Raw genomic sequence first — 11,301 nt, 5'->3', positions numbered from 1 at the left:
TTTCAGCTCAGGTCATGATCTCAGGGTCATGAGATCGAGCCCCATGATGGGCTCAATGGGGAGTCTGCTTGAAGTTCTCTCCCTCTCCCTCTGTCCCTCCCCCTGTTCTCTCTCTCAAATAAATAAATCTTAAAAAAAATTGAAAAAAAATATTAAAACAGCATTTACGGGGGCACCTGGGTGGCTCAGTCAGTTAAGGATCTGCCTTCAGCTCAGGTCGTGATCCTGCGGTCCCGGGATCAAGCCCCGTCTTGGGCTCCCTGATCAACGGGGAGCCTGCTTCTCCCTCTCCCTCTGCCCTTCCCCCACCCACTTGTGCGCTCCCTCATGCTCTCTCTCTCTCAAATGAATAAATAAAATCTTTTTTAAAAATAGCATTTAAGGGGCGCCTGGGTGGCTCAGTCGTTAAGCGTCTGCCTTCGGCTCAGGTCATTGTCCCAGGGTCCTGGGATCGAGCCCCACATCGGGCTCCCTGCACCGTGGGAAGCCTGCTTCTCCCTCTCCCACTCCCTCTGCTTGTGTTCCCTCTCTCGCTGTGTCTCTCTCTGTCAAATAAATAAAATCTTTAAAAAAATAAAAATAAAAACAGCATTTAAAGTCAAAACGCTTTTGCTCTGAAAATCATAAGTATTTTTAGGTAAGGCAGATACATTTCTAGGTTAACAAGATCAGATATGACTTTGGACTTTATTCTTTAAACAAACTGTAAAAAATAGAGGAAAAAAATAGGTCATTTACAGACAATATCTACATATGTACTTAGAGGTACAAATTTGATGACAGAAGAAACTTAAGTACATGTTGCTATCTCAGAAGCAGTTCTCAAAGAGCTTAATTTTATCATCTTGGATTTTTAAAAAAATTTTTTTAAGATTATTTAATTTATTTGACAGAGAGATAGAGAGAGAACGAGTAGGCAGAGAGGCAGGCAGAGGGAGAGGGAGAGGGAGAAGCAGGCTCCCCGCTGAGCAGGGAGCCCGATGCAGGGCTCGATCCCAGGACCCTGGGATCATGACCCGAGCCGAAAGCAGCCGCTTAACCGACTGAGCCACCCAGGCGCCCCCATCTTGGATTGTAAGAATGCCGAAGATCCCTCTTCATCCTCGATCTTGGAACCCAACTAGTACTTTAAAGGTCCGATATCAGCAAGTTTATACTCTACACCAAAGGGTTCATCTGCAGACATACTGTTACTGTAGAAGAGAGTGGAGCGGCTTTTGTAAAAAAGTTCAGGTATCAAAGCGAAAGTTAGCCAAACTGGCTCATTCATCTCTATCGTAACAGCTTCCTCTTCTTTGTCGACATGACTTGTTTGTGACAACTTAATATTTCCATTTCCTAGTACACCACTTGCAGAAAATTTCACTCCCTCTCTTGCACAGGAAATTACAACAGCATCTCCAATATGACTGAGATCTGGACATCTATATGCAAATTCACCAGAGGGTGTCTTCACTGCATAGCTAGCTATTGGCCTGTTCTGGAATTCCAAGTTGTTCCACATCTAAAGCCATTGACTTCATTTCAGGGGCGCCTTGGTGGCTCAGTGGGTTAAGCGGCTGCCTTCGGCTCAGGTCATGATCCCAGAATCCTGGGATCGAGCCCCACGTCCGGCTCCCTGCTCAGCAGAGAGCCTGCTTCTCCCTCTGCCCCTCCCCCTGATCCTCCCTTCTCTCTCTTAAATAAATTTAAAAAAAAATTTTTTTTTAAGCCATTAACTGCATGTCATAATCCGAAACCTTTTCTTGATTTGCAGCTTCAAATACTAGTGCCAGGGTGCCCGCATTATCTTCAGCCCTTAGCGTAAGGAGGTCTTCACTGCACATTTTCGTATTTTGGACATGCTGGTGACGTTCCTGCCCCGGCCAGGCTGCAGTGGCCGCGGTAAGAGCCGAGGCCGTGGGAGCGCACGGGGAGCCGCGCCAGGGAGACCGCCCTGGGAACGGTTTACACCGCTGCAGCTTCGGATCCAGCGGGCCTCGTTGATGAGATCCGTAAGGGCCTCCGGCACATTCTCCTGGATGGAGCCCTGGACCAGGCGCGTCGGGAACAGGGTGGCCCTGTCGCAAGCAAGGACGCGGCCCCAGGAGGTTAGAAGTCATAGCTGGATTGGGTGTCAGAGGCTAAGTGCGAACAGGCAGAGGCAGAGGCAGGCGCGAACACCTGAGACCCGGGAAGATCACTGCACATGACCTTCCTTATTGCGCTTTTTTTTTTTTTTTTTTTAATTTGACAGAGAGATAGAGCGCACAAGTAGGCAGAGTGGCAGGCAGAGTGGCAGGCAGAGGGAGAGGGAGAAGCAGGCTCTCTGCTGAGCAGGGAGCCGGACGTGGGGCTCGATCCTAGGACCCTGGGATCATGACCTGAGCCGAAGGCAGCCGCTTAACCCACTGAGCCACCCAGGCGCCCCCTTTTATTGCTCTTGAGTAAATACCTAAGAATAGAACTGCTGGCTCATGGGGTAGGTGCATGTTTCGTTTTATAAGAAAATGCCACACTATTTTCCAAAGTGGTTGTACCATTATACACTTCCAAAAACAATGTACAAGGGTGCTAATTACTACCCATCCTTGCCGACATTTAGTGTTGTTCATTTTATACACGTTAGACGTTGCAGTGGGTGTGTGGCGGCATTCCGTTGTGGTGATCTCATTGTTTTTAAGAGCTGCGTGCTATTCCAGGATATATGTGCACCACAACTTTATCGATCATTCTCCTAACAATGGTCATTACAGTTTTCGATTTTTCCTAGTACAAGTAATGATGCATGGACATGTATCCACTCATATGTCCAATTTGTAATGTTCAACTTGGCTGGGCTGAACTACACATCCTTTAGAGGGAGCCATAGGGGGATTTGGAGGGTAGAAGGAAAGCAGACATTTTCTAGTTCATGCACATCACTGGTGATCTGCTGACTTACCTCCTTGGAGGTGAAGCCGCAGCTAGACCTGCAACTTCTCTACCTTCCGCCAGATCCTCTATCAGCTTCTCCAACTCCTGGGCCAAATGCTTGTGTTTCACTCTGTGACAAAGGGCCCTGGCTTCTGCAGGACACCGACATCAGCAAGATTGGAAGCAGGGAAAACCAGTATGGGTTCCAGTCCATCCCATGGGGCAAGTGCCAACTCTTGCTGGTGGGTTCAACCTGCTTCCGATCTCCCCATTTACATCCATCTTCCCTTCCCCGTTGTTTTCCCACATTCCTGTAAAAGAGATTTCCTAGAATAAGAGGTGCTAGGTCAAAGGGGATGCATATTTAAAATGCTGACATACTGGGGTGCCTGGGTGGCTCAGTCGTTAAGCGTCTGCCTTCAGCTCAGTTCATGATCCCGGGGTCCTGGGATCAAGCCCCACATTGGGCTCACTGCTCATTGGGGAGCCTTCTTCTCCCCCTCCCTCTGCCCCTCCCCCCAACTTGCGCTCTCTCTCACTTTCTCCTTCTCTCTCTCAAATAAATAAATAAAATCTTTAAAAAAAATAGTGCATGAGGGTGCTTGCTCGTTTTCCTGCAACTTCAATCAGAACTGGATATTATGAATCATTTTAATTGTTGCCAATCTGGTTAAACAAAATAATAACCTGTATTATGTTGATTTGTATCCCTGCTCACCAGTGAGGCTGAACATCTTTTCATATGCTACTGGGTATTATATTTATTTCTTCCTCTGTAAACTCCATAGCCTTTGTCCTTTATTTTTTATTGAGATATTTGGGTTTCTTTTAAGGAGTTCTTTATGTATTTTTGATATTATACGTTTGCCAAATATATGACTCCAATCTTATCTTTTAAATTTGTTTGTAATATCTTTACTTTACAAAGATTTAATTTGATGTAGTGAAACCAATCCACCCTTTTCTATTATAGTCTTTGGGTTTTATGTTCTTCCTTAGAAAAGATTTTCTCACATCAAGATTATAAAATATTATCCTTTATTTTCCTTTAATCCTTTCATAACTCTGTCTCCCTATGTTTAGAATTCCAATCCACCTAAATTTTAATGTGTAGGATCTAATTTTTTCCCAATAAGTTATCCAATTGTCCCACTGATGTTTGTAAAATAAGTCATCCTTACCTTTTGGGTTTAAAAAGCCACTTTTAGGGGCGCCTGGGTGGCTCAGTCGTTAAGCGTCTGCCTTCGGCTCAGGTCATGATCCCAGGGTCCTGGGATCGAGCCCCGCATCGGGCTCCCTGCTCCGCGGGAAGCCTGCTTCTCCCTCTCCTATTCCCCCTGCTTGTATTCCCTCTCTCGCTGTGTCTCTCTCTGTCAAATAAATAAATAAAATCTTTTAAAAAAAAAGCCACTTTTATCAGATATTACATTTACACATATTCAAGAGTCTTTTTCTGGTTGTGATAGTCTCTTCCATTCATCTATAATCCACCGATGTGCTTTTAATGACTATTTTACAGCATTAATTCAATTTAATTTTGTTTTATTTATTTATTTTTAAAGATTTTATTTATTTATTTATTTCAGAGAGAGAGAGAGAGAGCACGAGCAGGGGCAAGCAGGCAGAGGGAGAGGGAGAAGCAGGCTCCCCGCCGAGCCTGGAGCCCGATGCGGAGCTTCTTTTTTTTTTTTTTTTTTTAAGATTTTATTTATTTATTTGAGAGAGAAAGAATGAGAGAGAGAGAGCATGAGAGGGAGGAGGATCAGAGGGAGAAGCAGACTCCCTGCTGAGCAGGGAGCCTGATGTGGGACTCGATCCTGGGACTCCAGGATCATGACCTGAGCCGAAGGCAGTCACTCAACCAACTGAGCCACCCAGGCGCCCCGATGCGGAGCTTCTTATGAGCAAAGGAGCTCCCTGAAAATAGTCCAGGCATCTCTGTAGCACTAAATATCTAGCTCAGTGCCTGGTGTATAGGAGGTGCTTACTCAGTGTTTGTTGAATGACTAAAAGACCTACCCATGCTCACCACCATGGAGCTGAGAAAGGTAATATGGCAGACAGGGAGAGATGTGCCACAGAGATCCTCCTTCGTGAAAGAACTTGCTGATAGCTTCCAATTGTTAGTGCCTTCAGCTGCTGCAGCTTTCAAAAAGCCTGGCCAAAATATGGAACTCCTCCACCCAGCAATGTCTGCTTCAGAGATTCCCAATGCTTCCGCTTCCTTTCCTTCACATGTGTTACTCCCCATCAGTCATTTCATATTCCCAACTCTGTCTCAGCATCTGCTTCCTAGAAAACCCAACCTATGCTAAGGGACTTTAGTCTTAAACCCATTCACTGTAGGGGCACCTGGTGGCTCAGTTGGTTGAGCATTTGCCTTCCGCTCAGGTCATGATCCTGGGGTCCTGGGATCAAGCCCGGCATCAGGCTCCCTATTCAGCGGGGAGCCTGTTTCTCCCTCTCCCTCTGCCTGCAGCTCCCCCTGTGCACTCTCTCTCTCTGTCAAATAAATAAATAAAATCTTAAAAAAAAACCAACCCGGGGCGCCTGGGTGGCTCAGATGGTTAAGCGTCTGCCTTCGGCTCAGGTCATGATCCCAGGGTCCTGGGATCGAGCCCCGCATCGGGCTCCCTGCTCCTTGGGAGCCTGCTTCTCCCTCTGCCTCTCTCTCTCTCTCTGTCTCTCATGAATAAATAAATAAAATCTTGAAAAAAAAAAAAACCAACCCACACAACCCATTGTAGACTAGTAGGAAAACACACAATTCTGGCAGTAAGCCAAAGGTGACTGACTGCATAGAAGGTAGTGACAATAGTAAACATTTTCTTGGTGCTTTTGTACAAGGTTACTTTGCTGAAATTATAAATTTTAATTTTTGTGTAAAAATGAGTGCATGAGTGGCCAGAAAAGGAAAGGTACCTTATTAAGCCTTAATAGAAAGGTTATTCCATTTAAAATTAATGCTGTTGCAGCGCCTGGCTGGCTCAGTTGGAAGAGCATGTGACTCTTGATTTGGGGTCGTGAGTTTGAGTCCCATGTTGGGTACAGAGATTACTTAAAAAAAAATAAAACTTGGGGCACCTGGGTGGCTCAGTCAGTTAAGCATCTGCCTTCAGCTCAGGTCATGATCCTGGGGTCCTGGGATCGAGCCCCGCATCGGGCTCCCTGCTCAGCGGGAGGCCTGCTTCTCCCTCTCCCACTCCCCCTGCTTGTGTTCCATCTCTCGCTGTCTCGCTCTCTGTCAAAAAATAGGTAAAATCTTAAAAAAAAAAAAAAACGATTGGGGCGCCTGGGTGGCTCAGTCGTTAAGTGTCTGCCTTCGGCTCGGGTCATGATCCCAGGGTCCTGGGGTCAAGCCCCGCATTGGGCTCCAGGCTCAGTGGAGAGCCTGCTTCTCCCTCTCCCTCTGTCTGCCACTCTGCCTACTTGTGCTCTCTATCTCTGTTAAATAAATAAATAAAAATCTTTAAAAAAAAAAAAAAAAACAGGCTAGATGCAAAATATTCAAAAGCTCTCGAACCTGGCACAAGATCTGGCAAATAGCAGGCATTGGACAAGTACTGTTGACTGAAAGCCTGTGAGAATTCAGAGGAGGGAAAGTCATTTTCTTCTGGGGAGCCGATTTGTCACCTATCAACCGGTCAACAATAAAATTTTAAAAAATAAGTTAAACTCTATTTGCTGATGCAAAGAGTCAATAAAATCCACAAAGTTAGACAAAGATTGTCTTTACAGTAAAGTTTCCCGTCCTCCTGCCTCCCCCAAACCCTCCCCCGCATAATTTTCTTTTCTTCCTCCCAATCATCCTTGAAACTCAATCCCTAACTCGGGGTGTCAATCTCATTATTTCACTCTGACACCTCACACTGACTTAAGAATGATTTTAAAGTTCTGCAAATTTATTTGCACTTGAAAACCGGAGGTGTTCAAACACAAATCATCCTGTGTCTGGTAGAGGGGCGGGATCAGCTCCCTCGCCAACCACCAGCGCTATCACCAACACCCCTTCTTCCCTCCTTTGCAAATGTCCTTTCTGCCTTAGAAGTTAGAAATGGCGTATGTGCAGTTAACCTTATGGTTTTCTCTTATTTTGCCTCCCCATGGGGGCTTGAGACGGCTGACTTCTGTGTACATTGGTGAACAGCTCAGGCCTCAGAGGATTGGCGCATGAGGCTCCTCACCCAAGGACAAGGCCCCCTGGATTCTACTGCGGGACAGTCGTTTCTTTAGAGGGGTGCAGGCAGGGGTTTCCAAGGGAGGTGGCGGCTGGGGAGTTTTCACCAAGGGATGAGGCTGGTGGGGGTGCACATTACAATATTAGCATAGGGGAAAGAGACAAAGCGGTCTAATCTCTGTGGTCACTCTCCCAGTGACCTCCATTGAAGTGCCGCCCCCCTTCCCATCAACCCAATAAAACTCAGCCAGCAGCTGGCGGAGGCTGAGTAGGCCCAGGGACTCACAGTAAGGCCCACCCCGTGCTGACATCCACAGTGACCTCTTAAAGGAAAAAGGAGAGGGACTGACTACCTCAGAGGTTGTGCAGGAAAAGTTGGCTTCCCCATAGCGCTGTGCTTTGGCACTCAGTAAACTGCAGTCAAGTGCCTCTTTGTCATTCCCATCAGACCACAAGATATTTGGGGGCAGGGCTGTATCTCTTTCACCCAGGTATCCCCAGCACCGAGAGGGACTCAGTAAACATTAGAAGAAAGAGCATTGTTGAGGGCCCACTATGCAAAAAATAAGGTGGGCTTCCTGCCCTCGTGGGCAGGGGGGCTTGGGGGACAGGCAGTCCCCTGGAACTGGGTCGTAAAGGAAAAGTAAGTTTTCACCAGGGTGGAGAAGTGTATATATACGGGTGTGTGGACTGAGGAAGAGATAAGAGAGCAGAAGAAAACGCAAGCAAGTACAACATGAAAAGGAATGGCATTTTCAGGGAGTATTCCAGAAGATGCAAATGAGAGAGTGAGGTCACTTTGAAGATGATGCCAGTTTGGCTGCATTAGCTAGAATATGACTCCCTTGAGTTAATATTTTTAACTTTATGTTTAACTTTTCATTATGATTGTTTTAAGATTTTTTTTAAAAAGTCTCGGGGCGCCTGGATGGCTCAGTCGTTAAGCGTCTGCCTTTGGCTCAGGTCATGATCCCGGGGTCCTGGGATTGAGCCCCGCATCGGGCTCCCTGCTGGGCGGGAAGCCTGCTTCTCCCTCTGCCACTCCCCCTGCTTGTGTTCCCTCTCTCACTGTGTCTCTCTCTGTCAAATAAGTAAATAAAATCTTTAAGAAAAAAATTTCTCTCACCCCACAAAAAAACTCCCTTATGCTCAACCTTAGTAGTTAACCTTCTTCCCCACCCCTCATCCCCTGGCAACCACTGATCTGTTTTCCGTCCTTATAGCTTTGCTTTTCTGGAATGACATACCAATGGAATCCTATAATATGTAGTCTGTGTGTGTGTGTGTGTGTGTGTGGTGTGAAAATATGTATATAACATAAAATTTACCATTTTAGCCTTTAGGTGTAATTTTTTGAGTCTGGTTTCTCTCAACATTAATGCATTTGAGATTCATCCATATTGTTGCATGCAACAGTAGGTCCTCCTTTTTTATTGCTGAGAAATATTACATTGTATGGATATACCACCCATTTATATATCCATAAGACAACATTTGGATTGATTCCAGGTTGGGGCATTTATGAAAAAAAGCATCTAGAAATATTCACATGTGGATTTTTGTTTGAACATAAGTTTTCATTTCTCTTAGGTAGATATTTAGGAGTATTTACTTAGGGTAAATACATGGGAGGATTTCTGATTCATATGCTCAGTGTGCTTTCTGCTTTACAAAATACTGCCAACCTATTTTCTAAGGTAGTTGTACCATTTTGCATTCCCACCAGCAACATATGAGAGTTCCCATGCTCTGTATCCTTGCCAGTGCTTGGCGTTACCAGGTTTGGTTTTGGTTTTGGTTTTTGGTTTTGGTTTTAGCTTTTCTAATAGGTGTGTGGTGTGGTTTTACTTTGCATTGTGGTTTTAATTTGCATTTCCCTAATCACTAATGCTATTGAGCATCTTTTCCTGTGCTTCTTTGCCATCCATAGATCTTCTTTGCTGAAGTTCAGATCTTTTGCTCATCTCAAAAAATTTAATTGTTTCTAATGAGTTTTCAAGATTATTTATTTATTTTTTTAAAGATTATTTATTTGAGAGAGTGAGAATGAGAGAGAGACAGAGAGTACATGACGGGGGGAGGGTCAGAGAACAAAGCAGACCCCCCACAGAGCAGGGAACCCGATGCGGGACTCGATCCCGGGACTCCAGGATCATGACCTGAGCCGAAGGCAGTCGCCCAACCAACTGAGCCACCCAGGCGCCCCCAAGATTATTTATTTTTTTTAAGATTATTTTTTTAAAGAAAGCTTTCGCCCTGCCCCCATTCTATAGTGCCATGTCCATGTTGAGATGCTAAAGGGCGTTGTGACCTTTTTTTTTTTAATTAATTAATTAATTAATTTGACAGACACAGCAAGAGAGGGAACACAAGCGGGGGGAGGGGGGGGAGGGAGAGGCAGGCTTCCCGCGGAGCAGGGAGCCTGATGTGGGACTCGATGCGGGGCTCGATCCCAGGACTCTGGGATCACGACCTGAGCTGAAGGCAGACGCTTAACAAGTGAGCCACCCAGGTGCCCCGTATTGTGACCTTCTTTTTTGTGTGTTTTAAAGCATGCAAGGGACTACCTTCAGTCAACATCACGGAAATCCTGCCATCCAGTTATTCACCAGAAAACATATTTTTTTAAGTTACTGGCTGCTGACAAGCCCTTGCTGAAAGTTGGGTTGATACGATTGCTCAGAGGGTCAACAGAATGTGCTTATCATTTGTTCCTCCAGATTTTATAAGCTCTGTCTTTGAATCAAGCTAAGCTACACACTTAGACAATATGAGTTTATGATTTAGTGTTGTGTACTTGGATTTTATTGATGGTCCATATTTGAAACAGCCCTTGTGAATTCTATAAAACTGCTGATAAAGAAGTTGCCCATTATATGTTTCAATATCCCTTATAGAACAAACTGTTTAATAAATTCCTATTAGAGTTTAGTGCCAGAAAAACTTCCTGTCTCCTGACAAATACTCATCTCTCCTATTATGATACAGTGAGAACTGTGACATTTAGCAACCTTATGCTTCTACGTTTGGCTGCTAGAAAACTAGCACTATATTTAATATTCAGTTATACTAACTACCTTTACCCTTAAATATTCCTCTGCTCCCTGTGGCTTTTATTGTTTATATATTTACTTAACATATATAAGGGTCTTTATCGAGAGGCTAGTGTTCCAGTTACTATTGCTGCACAACACCCATTTCAAATGTAGCGGTCTAAAACAATCACTTTCAGGGCGCCTGGGTGGCTCAGTCAGTTGAGCCACGACTCTTGATTTTGGCTCAGGTCATGATCTCAGGGTCCTGGGATCAAGCCCTGTGTGGGGACCTGCACTCAGCATGGAGTCTGCCTAAGATTCTCTCTCTCTCTCCCTCTGCCCCTTCCCACCCCCACCCCCACGATCTCTGAATGAATGAATGAATGAATGAATGAATAAAATCTTTTAAAAAACCCACTTTATTATGCTGACTGATTCTGTGCATCAGGAATTCTGAAAGAGCACAGTAGGGGCAGCTCTTCTCTGCTCCACCCTATCCTGAGCTTCCGCTGGTGACTAACAGTTAGGAGCTAGAAGGGCTGGGGCTGCAGGAGTCACTCTAAAGTGGCTTCTTCGCTCACATGGCTGAGCCTGGGCTGGGAAGGCTGAAGGCTGGGCTCAGCTGAAACTGTCATGCAGAGCACCTATCCGTGGCTTCTCCATGTGGCTTGGCTTTTCACAGCACAGGGGCTGGGTTCTGTGGAAGAGCAAACCCAGAGGGCATGTCCCAAGAATCAGCATTCCTAGACAGCTAGGTGGGAAGTCCATGGCCTTTCCTAGCCTCAGAAATCACACAACATCACTTCCACCATACACTGGGATGTAGCAGTCACAAGCCCACCCCGATTCAAGGACAGAGTCCAAAGACCCATCTCTCGATGGGAAAAGGATTAAGATAATTTCTTGCCACTTTCAGAAACTACAGGCATAAATAATAAAAATAATAAACTCATGACTGTTTTTTGGTCAAAGAGATCTAAATAGGTGGTGTCTCAGCATTTATCCCTGTTCAGACCACATGGCTGGGTGTTGGCAGTGTATGGAGGACAGAGGTAGGAGAGGTCTCTTCAGCTCCCTACAATCTTCCCACATTTGTTATGGAACTATTTTTAAAACTCACCAAAGTTTCTGCAGAGATAAGGGGAAAAGCTAGCTAAAATTAGATATATTACTAATTTGGTAGCAACAAGATTA

At 45.3% G+C, this 11,301-nt stretch overlaps 1 pseudogene; it reads right to left on the bottom strand.

Annotated features, from left to right (window-relative positions):
* Window positions 1-694: 694 nt before the first annotated feature.
* On the bottom strand, window positions 695-3,064 carry LOC110575414 (annotated as a pseudogene).
* Window positions 3,065-11,301: the final 8,237 nt, after the last annotated feature.

This window comes from Neomonachus schauinslandi, chromosome 4 (assembly GCF_002201575.2).
Source record: "Neomonachus schauinslandi chromosome 4, ASM220157v2, whole genome shotgun sequence".
Lineage (NCBI taxonomy): Eukaryota > Metazoa > Chordata > Mammalia > Carnivora > Phocidae > Neomonachus > Neomonachus schauinslandi.
The sequence above is the reverse complement of the archived record's forward strand: the minus strand, read 5'-3'. Positions and strand labels throughout refer to the sequence as shown.